General features: G+C 34.2%; 1 long non-coding RNA gene across 1 annotated transcript in view; it reads right to left on the reverse strand.

The window, feature by feature from the left end:
* Nucleotides 1-536: 536 nt before the first annotated feature.
* Nucleotides 537-13,491, reverse strand: part of LOC110357208 (uncharacterized) — a 108,355-nt gene continuing 95,400 nt past the window's right edge. Inside the window, exons 15-16 of the long non-coding RNA XR_010475691.1 lie at nucleotides 4,281-4,397; nucleotides 537-2,486 (exon numbers count right to left, since the gene is read on the reverse strand). This is a non-coding gene — a long non-coding RNA (uncharacterized LOC110357208). The remainder of the gene's footprint in view (nucleotides 2,487-4,280; nucleotides 4,398-13,491) is intronic.

The raw sequence follows: 13,491 nt of genomic DNA on the forward strand, positions 1-13,491 counted from the left end.
AGGCACAGGAGACCCTGTAAGTATTGTTACAGCCCAGGTATGGGGCTGGAATCACAAACTACTCAGTAATAATTTTGATTTCAACCGCAGCTTATGGCCCTGAGGAAATCATTTCTATCTCAGTTTTTTTCATTTATATAAGGAACAGGATGTACATTTTCCTACAAACTTATTTCAGAGAGTTAGTGGGCAATTGCTTATGACTTGTAAAGCTTTCTGAGGTAATAAATCTCTCTTTTGCTCAAGTCTTGTGTTTTAAAAAGCCTCAAATTTTCATAAATCTAGCTCTAAACACTTAATGGCACTAGAAAAACTAACTTAAGTTCTGATTATACTTCCAGATGGAAATAAAAGTGACCTAAGAAAGTATAAATGAAGTGTACGAATATCAAACATTCACCCCCAATGTGCCTGGGGAGAATTTTCTCAGCAATAATGATGGTGATGTATTGCATGACCATTGCAATTAGCACCACTGAAATCTCCTTACCCAGCAAGTTTTCCCACACCAGGCGAGTTTGTCAATGATCGTTTGGTTTATTTTTGGGACACATATATTTCCATTTCATGTTTTACGTTATATAAACACATAGATGGAAACTTAGCCATGTCAAAAGAGATTCCAAGCCAACAAGTCTGAGATACTGTTTTACATTTTATACTACCCTTTATTTTCATATTTTCTCCTAAAGCAATTAATGTAACACTTGTTTCATAAGCTGGCAGTAAGTAGGAATAATAGCGAAACACTGTTATCCATCAAACTTCAGGCATTTAACCGTGGAGTTAAAAGGAACTGCAGATTCTGTGCATAGCCATTGTCCTCTAAAAATACATTAATCTTGTGATTATTTCTTCACTGACTAAAAAGCAAAATGGAAACAAAGCTTATAATTTTTTCAGTATATTAGGCATATTTTAATATTTTTGGTCTTTCTGTTAGCATCTATCTATAGAAGGCTACTTCAGTCAACAGTGAATGACTTGAGAAACTGAAAAGCACTTACTTTGTCCCTTGAGACCAAAAGCTTCAGATCCTTACTTTTAACGTGCACTAGGCTTGAGACATGATTCCATTCTGCTAAATGGCAGCACTATACACTGCTGCAATTCCACTGGGTCATTCTTTATTTAAATTCTCATTAAGAGAGGCTTGGGTAACATTACATTTGCAATATACTTCTCCAGATTCTTGATTTTGAAATCCAGCTATAAAGCTACAGCAGCTCTTTCATTAACTCATAAATGCGAAGCAGAAACTTGGCTTGGCAACCACATACAAGGTTTTTTTTTGAACGTTTACAGACAAAAATCCTCTCACTTGACCAAAACAATAAAAAGAATTATACCCACAACTTTGGTTTGGAGATTTAAACACAATAGAGCTGGAACAAAAAGTTAATGATGAGTCAATGTTGTCTGATACAGTTTCATGCAACATTGCCATCCTATTGACCTTTTGAGGATAATTTGGAACGATTATTCATTCAAATTGTGGACATTTCAAGAGAGAAAAATGCAATGGTTATTTTTTTTAATGTTATTTTTTGTTCATTGTGATGCAAAACAAGGGACAGGAAGAGAATGCTTGTAGAAATGATGATAATAAATGGATTTAAAAAAAAAATCCAACAACAAACAAAAAAGCCTCCCACCACAGCCAGCCCAATACAAACAAACAAAACAAAAAACCAACACAGCTAGAAAACCATTAATAAATGCACTTTCTGCAGACTTTGAGGTAAATATTGAGCAGACTAGTTTCCACCAAATGATCTACTACTAGATTGCATAGTTCAGCTGTTTGTAAAACTGAGAACGAAATATACTATTCAAAAAGAACAAAACATAAATTTTCATTATTTTTTTTTATAATATGTATGTTTTAATTCTGATTACATAAGAGATCCTGTCATCTCCCTCTGTCGTTACATTTTCCAAAAGGAATAAGCATTAAAGAATGGACGTGAAGAAATTCAGCTGATCTGATACAGTATATTTTTTTGTTAAAAATTGCTTTGCACGTAAGTGTTTTCAAAAACTCCATTAGAGAGATTATGGGACCATCTGTAAATCAATACCCTCCATTGCAGTGCTGTTGGTTAACTGATAACCATGTTGTCTTTTGAGCTTCGCGGTACGGAGTCACATAGAGGAAACTGAGAATTCCTGAGAAAAAGGCTTATCCAAGTTCCCATCAGTCCCCCTGCCCTATTTCAGGTGAATGTGCCAAGTCCTGGATGCTCTCTCTTTCAAGGGAAGCTTTCAGTTTCTTCTTTCAGATTTGCTCTGCTTTGCAAGAGGTTGAAGCCAGGCCTCACACTCTAGGTAAATTAAGCTAATTAGCTCCGTATATCAGATTTCTTCCCATGAAGTGATGAATATTAGATTATTTAGAATATGGTTGACTGCCAGGAGGCAATAAGATGATCTGTTCCCAGAATGACCAGTACATGTCCAGTGGAAGAGCAGTTTCACCTCACATTCTGTTGTAAAGACATAACTATGTTATACTACAATGCTATGTTCAGTCTTTAAAATATAGCTTTTTGTAGTTAACCCATAAATACGTGTCCTACAAATTACACAGTGTATTTTCAGTTACAAGAGAGATCTAAATAGGAAAGTAAAAGTATATCTATAACATCCTAAATCACACTAACATATAAACCAGTCTGTTAAACTGAATCAAGATAAAAACAGTAAAGCCAGCTGTCACAAAAAGACACAAAACATGGTGCAGAATTAAAATCTGCAAACACAACTGAAATGATACTCATCTTACATTATACTTGAATTTTACTTATTACTTTGATATGTATGCATGCATTATGTGTGATTTTGGAAATTTATTATTTGGTCTAATTAGTATTAACCAAAATAATTTAAATTCCAAATAAAATGAAATTCCATTTTACAGTTTGCAACTTTATTTTCACATTGGACTAGCGATATTTATAATTTCAACCTCTCCTGTAAGGAAAAGGAAAATTCCTGCTCATTTACACAGTTAATTCATACCTGCTACAGTGTAGCTAGTGATTACCCCAAGCACAAAAAAGACAGATCTCCCATGATGAAATGTTCGTATTTACGTCATACTCACACACAACAGAACTGACTAATGGAAGCAGTTCAAGGTTTTGAGGTGTCTAGACAAATGAACTTCACATATGGTATTAAGACTGTTTTTTCCTAAAAAGGATATGCCATAATGCGATTAGAGCGATTATTTTAATACAAATACACTTTTCAGAAGGAAGGCAGTGTTTATGTTTTTAATATGGTGAAGATTCATTTCCTTTGTAAAGGAATAGTTGCAGATTTCATGTTTTTCAGTTTCCCGTCTTTGATTTAACTTACCAGCTAAAGTACAGACATTTTATGGTAAAGGGTGAGTTATTATTTTGAGTTCGCTAAGGAAGGATCCCAAGGTTAGAATGGAAAATCTATTTAGATTAAGAGTAAGAATACAGAATAACCATAGAAAAGGGATAATGGATATAAAATGTACATTGAACGCTATTCCTTGGAAAAAATTGCAAAGTAGTATCAGACTCAATCCTGTGGTATGTCTCTTTCCACAGTCAGCCTCTGTCTTTTGATAAGTCATTAGAAAAGATGACATGTGTATCCTGGCACAACTAGGTCCTAGGGAAAACTTGACAGATGTTACAGTATAAATCAGTTCTGATGCACATTGTGTTGCCTCCAGAGGAATCTTCTGGTCTTCTACAAAAGGTTACTGAACCATACATAATACAAAAATGCAGATACAATTGTAAAGAATAAATGTAAGGTTCTGCTCAACCCCACTTAGAAAGTCTAATGCATGAATAATGTTCCATCTGCACAATGGTCAAATGTGACTGAAATTGATTTTAGATGTACCGCATGGAGCAGCACAGACCTTAACAAGCTTAGTGACATAGGGGAACTTGTCAGGAATCTGTACAAAATTCATGATACAAGAAATTTGTATAAATGAGAATCTGGGACAATGAAGAAGGGGGGTTATATTACAGGAAAGTTTGTACCAAGTAATCAAAATGAATCACATACTGAAGACATTCCCAAGTACAATATAACAAAGTTTAGTCACATTAAATTCATAATAAACATGTGAAACATGTCAAATGTGCAGCTACATATCCCAGACATTAACTTTTCTGGATGAAAGAATGAAATGTGATGGGAACAAAACAGTCTTCTTCTAATGTGTTTAGCTGAAGTGATTTTTTATTTTTTTTGCCTGCAGCCTCAGTCTTTCCACAACCTACCTTTATGAACATCAGCGTAGTATATTCCACCTGCATCTGTGACAGTCTCGAGTTGCTATTGGTTTCCTCATATCACTCCTAAAATGCTAGATAATGAGCCAATGACATCTGTAAGCTCTGCAGAGGAAAGAAAGAAGATTCATAATAACAATATTTCACAATTTCTTTTCTCTTTTAATAGCAAATGCTCTGTGACACTGCAGTGCTGGAGGGAGCTGATGTATAGAGTATTGCTCTAGCCTCTTGGTTCTCCATCACGTTTTTGCTTGTGCAATTCTGTAATCATTCTGATTACAAAGCAACAGGAAGAACTTGTGTTTGATTCGTACTCAACACGAGAGGAATTACGTTAAAGCAGCGCTTTACTTCAGTAATTTTTTCCACACTGAAAAATGCCATTTTATTCTGCCTGTTCTGTGTGACTCACACTTGTTTACATATTGAGGGTCAGTTTAATTCTCATTACTGAGTTCATCTGGGTTCAGCATAACATGAAAAAACTGGTGAAAACTCTCTACAAGTATATCTGGGTAAAAAATTCAAAACTCATTTACAGTCTGTTATTTCTCAAAATACACAGTATGTTCTGTTCAGGAAGGCATTCAGGCACCAAAAATTCATGAAATAAAAAGGTCTGTCAGTCACCAATTTAGTACAGTGATTTATTCTTACATGTTGCAACAGCATTATGAGCCACATACTACTTTGCTTTGAAAGAAAACAAGAGCAGCATTTTTCAAATCAGGTTTAAATTTATACATTGATTAGATAATGTCTCAGGCTGCTTTCTCTAACTCACTTCAGGATTTTGGTTACGGAACTGTAGAATTTAAAGACAAGCAACTGAAATAAAAGTTAATACAATAAAACCAGTTAAGTGTTTCTTTCTGCTGCCAGTCAATTCAATTTTCACAGATAGGAAACAGAAATAATTCCAATAGTCATTCACCCAGTCTTTTTTGGATTTTGATGTACTTTGTTTTGCATTCTTTTAAATGCATCACACTTTAAAGTGTTTAGGGATCATATTCCCTGGCATGTAAAGATTCTTCAGTATAGATTTATACAGAGGAGACTGCAGCAGCTTGAATGATGGAAGCTAATAACATCAACACAGCATGCATATGATTTTGTGCAGAGAAACTTGGCAAGAGTAAGTGTTTTTAGTGGAATGTGGCTATGCTAATACTCCCTCCTGTGAATAGCTCCTTTTCACTGTATAATCAAGATCTCCATGCAGTGATCTGAGATGCCTTTTCACAGAGCTGCTTTCAAAAATGAAATTATCTTCATTATTATTAACTTTATGAAAATAAATTGCCTTGGAGTTTAGTGCTAATTACTGTCCCTGTCATATAGACCAATAAGGGGAGAGGTAGAATTTTGTGCAAGAGAATCTCAAAGATACAGGCTACAACCTTGCAAAGTAATAAAATGACTTCTAATAAGCATAATAGAAACATTGAGATAGAATGTATCTAGTCGCAATTACCTCACAACAGAACACAATATAGAGCATATTTCCCCTTGTATTTAAACTCTAACAATAAAAACTTCAGGATAAATAGTATTCTTTCTCTGCCATATTTTACAAGTTGTCAACAAGCATACATGCTTGGCAAGGAATCCACATACGAATTTTGGCATGTCTGGGGTTTTATTTCCTTGTTTTGCAAATATGGAGATTTTATTGAAACACTATTGAAATAAGTATTAAAAAGCACGTATGAAAACCCATTAAGACTCGGAAGCTTCTGCCCTGACTTCACCTATAGATGAAGGGTTCAGAAACACAGAAAAACTCACTAACCTTGATTCCTGTTATCACTTAAGAGCAGGTCAGATAAGCTCTTGGATCAAATTTTAGATACTTCAGTCTAAAATCACCTGCCAAGTGCTCAACCACAGGCTTAGGTTGAGCTTACGCTTTAAGAAAATATTGTCTTACAAGTCACAACTTGATGGCAGCAATATATGAAACAGGAGCTCTGACACAGCCTCATGCATCCACTCTTCAGAATGGCCTTTTCAGGATTCAGATATAAAATTGAGTCCCAAGACACTCTAAACTGTAACCTGAAGAGATCTGCTTGATGTGACAAGAAACCACACAACCTCTTAAGGAAAACTGCAATACTAATAACGGTTAATCTCCTTAAAAACTAGCAGTTTTGAAAATGGTTAGTTTTGTTCCTTGACCTTAAAATTAATGAGAAATGAAAAGTTAGAAACATCTGAAAAACACACCAGACCCCAGAAAATACTAATTCATGCTGTTTCATTCAAAGAGAAGTACCAAAAGGCTGTCTGAATGAGAAGTCAATGTGGAAACTCCTGCTGCTTTTAGTGCCTTTCTATAAAATACAGTCAGCAGAACTAAATAATATAATGCAATGTTTCCTACATAAAAATAGTTTAATAACTGCTGTGTAAGAGAAATATAAGTTAAAAAGCAAGAAATAGTTTTCTCCATTCTCTCTTCCTCTCTCCCCGATTCAATTAGAGATGTATTAGATGGAGCTGTTCAGGCAAAAAAATTACGAAGAAAGAAAGAAGCTAGGAAGAAATCACTGTTTGAGTACTGATGTAAACCTTACTTTATTTTAAAACCAAGACAAATGCAGCACAAATCACCAACTATAATAGCGTGGAAATTTAAAACATGGATTTTATATCAAAGATTACAAAAAAAATCCAACTTAGGTGAAATCTGGGGTAAAAAAGAAACAACCAACCATATAAATGCGGTGTTACTCTTTGATTAAAATTACTCTGTACTGTAGATTCTGTGCCACATACAGGCTAGTCTAGGAGTAAGTAATAAAATTTTAAAAATTATGTATTTTCCCATCTACACTGCTTAAATATATATATATATATATATATATATATATATATATATATAATTGAAAATTAAAAACTGCAAGGAACAGTTCGAGTAATAATTTCTAGAAAACAAGAAAGGAAAGGTTAACTGTGAATTGACCTACCAGAGTAGCCTGGTAGCCCAGCATTTCACATGCAAAAACTTGTATCTAGAGGACGTAGTTATAAGATAAAATTATTTCCTCCACATTATTCAGAATACACAGGTGACGAGGGATTTGCACTGTCAAACGAGAGTACATTTAGTGTTGCCACTTAGAGTAAACAGTACTGGAAGCAGACATGTTACACCATACACCCCTGAGACTTCTTGGATTGAAATCAAAGAACACATGGATCTGCAGTAACACCACCTTCCTCATTCTTTGTGTTTTTAAACCTAAAGGATTTATTTAAGGCACTGTATGCAGTGAATACTTCAGTTTTATGAAAAAACCCACCCTGTTTATTTGAAGTGCTTTTTGAGATATTTGATTAAATAAATAATTGAACACTTATTTTTCTCACGAGTTGAGAAAACAAATGTGAAGTTTCATTAGATATGAAATATCAGGCAAAATAATGTAAACATCACATCCATCACAACCTCACTCGGTTAATTAAATTCAGATGCTCAGTTGAGGAATTTTAATTAGTAGTACTGGACATATTTTCAAGTTGTTTGGAAGCAGGAGTTTTCAATAATTTATCCTCCTTTCTTGGAACTCATGTATTTTACTATTTGATTTTAAATGGCTATGCCCATACGTGTTTCCTATGAACCATGAATTATTCTCACAGTTTGTTCTCAATTAACAGGTGACTAAATACAAATGGAATGGGACCAGCCTTGTGCTAACTGCAGCTCATAATTGGAAGATGTTAGCTCGAGTTTTTTTTTTTTTTTTACTCAAATCTCAAATGCAGATCTCCCATAAAAGCACTTTTTATTTTCAGATGAGTTAAGGTTTCATTTCAACTCACAGTATTCCCAAGTGACTTTGTGAAATCCTGAAGTTGTTTTTTCACCTAGAGTGGTAGCTGTACTTTTGACCTCAGCAATTAAAAAAAAAAAATACTGACTGACTTTTTCTTTTTCTTAGAAGGAAGAACTGATAATGGATATTTCTCAACACTGTTAATTGAGAATTTGTCATACATACACACACATGTCCTATTCAGAATAATGGTGAACTAAGGGAATCCTTTCATACCTCCTGCCTTGAGCAGACTTTGTCTTCAATTATAAAGGTACCTACCCATGTTTTGATCTGGAAACTTCTCATTTTCAACAGTAAATTGTAATGACTTATCACAGGTATCTTAAATGACATATATCCTTTGTTCTTAGCTAGATTATTCCTAGCTCATAACCGCTTAATACATACCAATTCTTTTTCACAGCTGATAGTGTTGCTAAAATTGCTAATTCAAGTACTGAAGGCAAGGAAATATCCCCAAAGTTTCCTTTTCAACCTTGGTTTACCTTCTAGGCACCATTAAATACTTTAAATTTCTAATAGCATGCTAATATCCCTTTTTTTTGACAGACTACATTACTGGGGAGTCATTCACCCCCTGAAGGAGCAACACTCTGCAATCTGACTGCTCCATTTTGGGAGCAAGTGAATGATAGAGAGGATTGAAAAAAAACAGTGTACAGACTTTTGCTTAAGGCAGCAGAATACCTGCCTCAACCATAGTTTCCTAGTTGGTTTACCATTATTCTTATATTAGTCAAGCCTAAAACACAAAACATTTGCCAGAAATGTGTCAGCATGTGCAAAATTTTCCAGTCTAATACAGCTGATAAAACACTGTATTTATTGTTTACATGATCTGAAATGCTGGGCACTTGCTGTTGCTAAGATTTTCACACATAATTTTGTTTTAGCAGTCACTGTTGTTAATTTTTTTAATAGGATGAAAGTAAAGTGCCACTGCATTAGAATGCTTGCATGAGAGCTCAACCCGAAATCACAATGTTCCACTTTTTCCTGTAGAACATCTGTGAAGTATAACGATAATTAAGCACATCTTGAATATTAATTGTTCTAATGTCACTGATGTAATGTCCTAGGATACACTGAATCAGTTCTGTTGCAAAGTACTGTTTTATTTAAGAGCTTTGCCAGATGTTCTAATCATTTCACTTAGATTTTTCCACCAGGAAAACAGTTGCTGAGATTTGTGAATCTCGTGCCTTTGCCAACTGTCAAGGAAATAATTTCATCCCCAAAGAGGAGGTGAAATCTCCAAGTATCCTATTTTATTTAAAAAGGAAAATAAAAGAGAAGTAATGTTTCAGAAACATTTGTATTGCTGCCAGCCTACAGAAGATTTCGCTTAGAACAATGCAATTACTGTAATCTTGGGCAACAATAAGACCTTTTATTCATTCAAGTAGTCGACTTAGTTTTTTATTTGCATCTCATTTTCCCGTCAGGTCATGCAGCAGAAATTTAGTCCAGTCCGTTTGAGTGTTATAGAAATGACCATTTTAGAGGACCATATACTTAACTGACACATCACTGTATCTTTACTTACTTGAGGAGTCATATGCCAGAATAGAGCATCTGAGGATCTAATCTCTTCCTAAACAACTTTTGTAATAGTGGGGAGAGACTCTCAAGAACTGCTTAAACTGAAACGTATTTTGCAATGACTGATTCTGACAGTCCTAGACCACTTGATGTAAATTCACTTGGATTACTTCATAGGGGCACCACCTCAAATGTAATATTGTAGCTTGCTCATTGTAGCTTATTCAGAACAATGAAAGAAAGGCCTTTGCATCAAGGTCCAACAGAGACAAGGAAGGACTGAAACATCAGACTATGGCCGCAGGAAGAATCCTATTTGCTTGACATATTTGTTCAGAAATAGTTCTTTCAAAGTAACTATTTATAATAACATTGCTGAATACTACAGTAGTTAAGGAGATGATCCCATAATGTGTCGAGTAACTTTCAAGAAACAATGAGTTTCTTACTACAACTTTAAATCCACATGAGCTTAACATGCACTAGGCAGATTTTGGAATCTTGAGCAGGGGGTTGACTAAGACATCCCTTCCAACCTCAGCCATCTCAAGACTCTGTAAGTACTTCATTTATGTGAAGAGAGAGGTAGCAGCACATATTGCCAGGATTGTTTTCATGATTGTGACAAATCCAAGATGCAGTCCAGCATGAGCTCTTGGGTAAGCATGCTTAAAATTCATGCATAGCTAAGAACATTTTTGATTACGAAAGACAACAATGTGCATCTTTTTTTCATGTTCACTTTACACAATATTCAAGTGCACAGAAATAATTTTAATCAGCATGCAGTAACCAGGGTTAGTTTGGCTAGCTTCGTAAAAATCTGGATCACATTATCCTGCTAGTACTGTGCTGACTGTAAATAGAAAATTAATTGTGTCAACGTTTCTCTGTGCCAACCACGTACTCACCCGACAAACAAGTCATACAGGAATCCTGAAGTATCACACAACACAAATATTTTCATGCCCATATTCTGTTCTTAAGGGTAAGTTCTGTTTGGGGAGATGACCTCACTCAGAGTACAAGTTAAACAGTTACATTTTGCTGTAAGGAATTATTCTAAATTTAAGTTTTATATTTATTCAGAGTACAATAACACATTTTAAGTATGTTATACCTTATTCAAAATATTTTTCTTTCTTTTTACATACCTTGATCAAAATTTCATAACAAATTGGCCTGATACTGATAATATTTATCAAGGAATAAGTTCCTTAAAGCATCTTCAAAGGAAACCAAGATAGGAAGAGTAGAAGATGTAGCTTATCACCATACTCATTAACAGATGGTATTAGCATGTGTCTCATAAGTAATAAGGAAAAAATAGATGAAAAAAGTATTTTTTCAAAGGTGGCCAGAATTTCTAATATTAATTTACGTGATAAGAAAAAAGTGAAAAACGATATGCAGTAACAAATGTCACCGCAGTGAAAGCCTAAGAAAAAAGAAAGTTTAACCCATTTTTTTTCCCAAATGGTAACAATTATCCCTCTTTCACTTTCCTGTAACATATAGAAAAAAAATATCAAGATTTAAAAGTTTTAACTTTGCATGTAACTACAGCCTTTCATTATTTTAATCAAAATACAACTGAGAGTAAAGAAAGAAAAATAAAAGCTTGATATTCAGAGAAAAAATACCCACTGTGCTAGAAAGACTTATTTTTGTGTCAGAAAGGATAAGAGAATAAATTTCCTGTTCCAATACACTTTGAACTACTTAGACAAAGCAGAATTATTTTATTGGAAAACAGAGAAAAATGCCCTAGTTAATAGTCATCCATTCATTTTGAGTCAAATGGTAATCAGAAAATACTGTGGTACTATGACTTTTTCAATTGTCTTTGAAAGTTCCTGTGGTAACTACATATACTTTAAGTAAATGGACATGAGATTTTGAAAAAAAGGCAGTTTTAAAAATAAATGGTCAATACACTTTAGAAAGTATACAAGCAGCAAATAGCTAGTTCCAGCAAGAATAAGCACTGATTCCTCAATTTTAAATACATAGCTAAGAATGTGGCACTTTCCTAAAATATGCTATGGATCGTGTCTGCAAAAGTATGCTAAAGTAAAAAAAAATAAAGAAAACCTGAACTGAACCCATAGGTATTTTTAAAACTTCCATGTGAAAACCAGGCTATTTAGAAGTGCTAATTCTCCTGTCAGAACATGTTTTTGTTATAAAATTTCAAACAAAAATTATTTTTGCATTTCTGTAATAACTGGAACTAAAACTAAGTACCTTACTATGTGAAATACCTAATGTAAATGATACATATTTATTCATAGTGTGGTAATAGAACATTAAAATATTAACCAAACTTTCCCTAACAAAATACAAACTAGTCTTCTGACATATCTGTATCCCAGATTTTAATCACAAGAACTCGGCAGAATAAATCCTTTTCTAGGCCAATGAAGCATCAACTAAAATTAATGCAGAAATATCTGATCAAAGCTTTGAAAAGGCTACTGATCTAGCAAAACTGGTAATATTACTGAAGAAGAACAACATATGTTATGTGGCTTTTTTCACACTATGACTGATTAATTTTGACTTGGCTGGTTCTTTAACAAATACTGGTTTTGTTTCTGGAAGCTTTCATTTAACAATAGAATACTAGGTAGTGTTTCTCAACTCTTAACAGACCTCATTGTCTTCTTGCCAGTTGATGAAGAAAGAGAATTAATTCAATTTCCTCTACTAACAGAACATGTGTGCCAACTGGTAACTCCAAATGAATGTGAAGAAAGAAAAATAGGATTTATAGAGTTGTTATTTACAAAGTAGGCTTGTGTTCTATATCATTACCATAAATTTCGAGGGAGTCTGTGATCTTACAGTCTTACAAGGTGTATTATCAAAATCTGTTTTCCAATGGCAAATTTGCAGAAGTTCACAGAATTGCCAGCAAGGCTGGGCACCAAACCTGCAGATCCATGACTTAAGTTTGCTGTAACTGTTCTTTGGGGAACTTTACAGCTGTTCTCACATCAGCAAAACAGATGGGAATGTTTCTATTTTCAACAAAGAAAGTGAGTATATAGTGCACTCGCTTCCACAGAGAGCAAAGGTTCCCTTTAATTGGCTCACTATATTCTCATTTCCATAATTAATTCTGTTAATTGAGAGGCTGAAGTTTAATCTTACAAACCCTTTTTTTTTTTTGTCTAAACCAAAGAATGATGGCTTCAACAATTCATCAAGACAGGCATGGACACTGCTGAGCAAGCCAGAAGTTTCTACAAATGGTATAAGGTCTCCTTTCATCCAAGGCCTGGAATATAATGAATTAACTCTAATCCTCCACAAACTCCCTTATTTTAAACATTACCTTGCCATGAAATAGATTCATCATCAAACTTTATCATTCTAGTCGCCAACACCCGTGATTTGAAATGGGTCCTGCTCTTAAGTTGAACATCAAAGAGAGAATATCAAGTAATTTCTAACTATAAACAAATAGAAGGAGCAAACCTGCTTCTTTAAAATATATTTAATTTGAAAAGATCTTTTCCTTTTCAGGAGAATTCATATCCTGAAATTCTTCCCCTCACTCTCTAAGAAAGCTCCTTTGAAAGTGGCACTGTCCTTAAATGAGGTCACCGTGTAGTAGCAGAAAGAGGTCCTTGAGTAGCAGAAAAGAGGTCCTTGAGTAGCAGAAAAGCACAAAGATCAAAAAAATTACAAATAATTGCTCTAGGAATCCTAAAAAAATATCTATTTTTGTACATAAAGTGCTATTAATTTTTCTTTCCCTGTCAGGAATATATGCAAATTGAATATATTTTTTAAAA

This window comes from Columba livia, chromosome 12 (assembly GCF_036013475.1).
Source record: "Columba livia isolate bColLiv1 breed racing homer chromosome 12, bColLiv1.pat.W.v2, whole genome shotgun sequence".
Taxonomy (NCBI): domain Eukaryota; kingdom Metazoa; phylum Chordata; class Aves; order Columbiformes; family Columbidae; genus Columba; species Columba livia.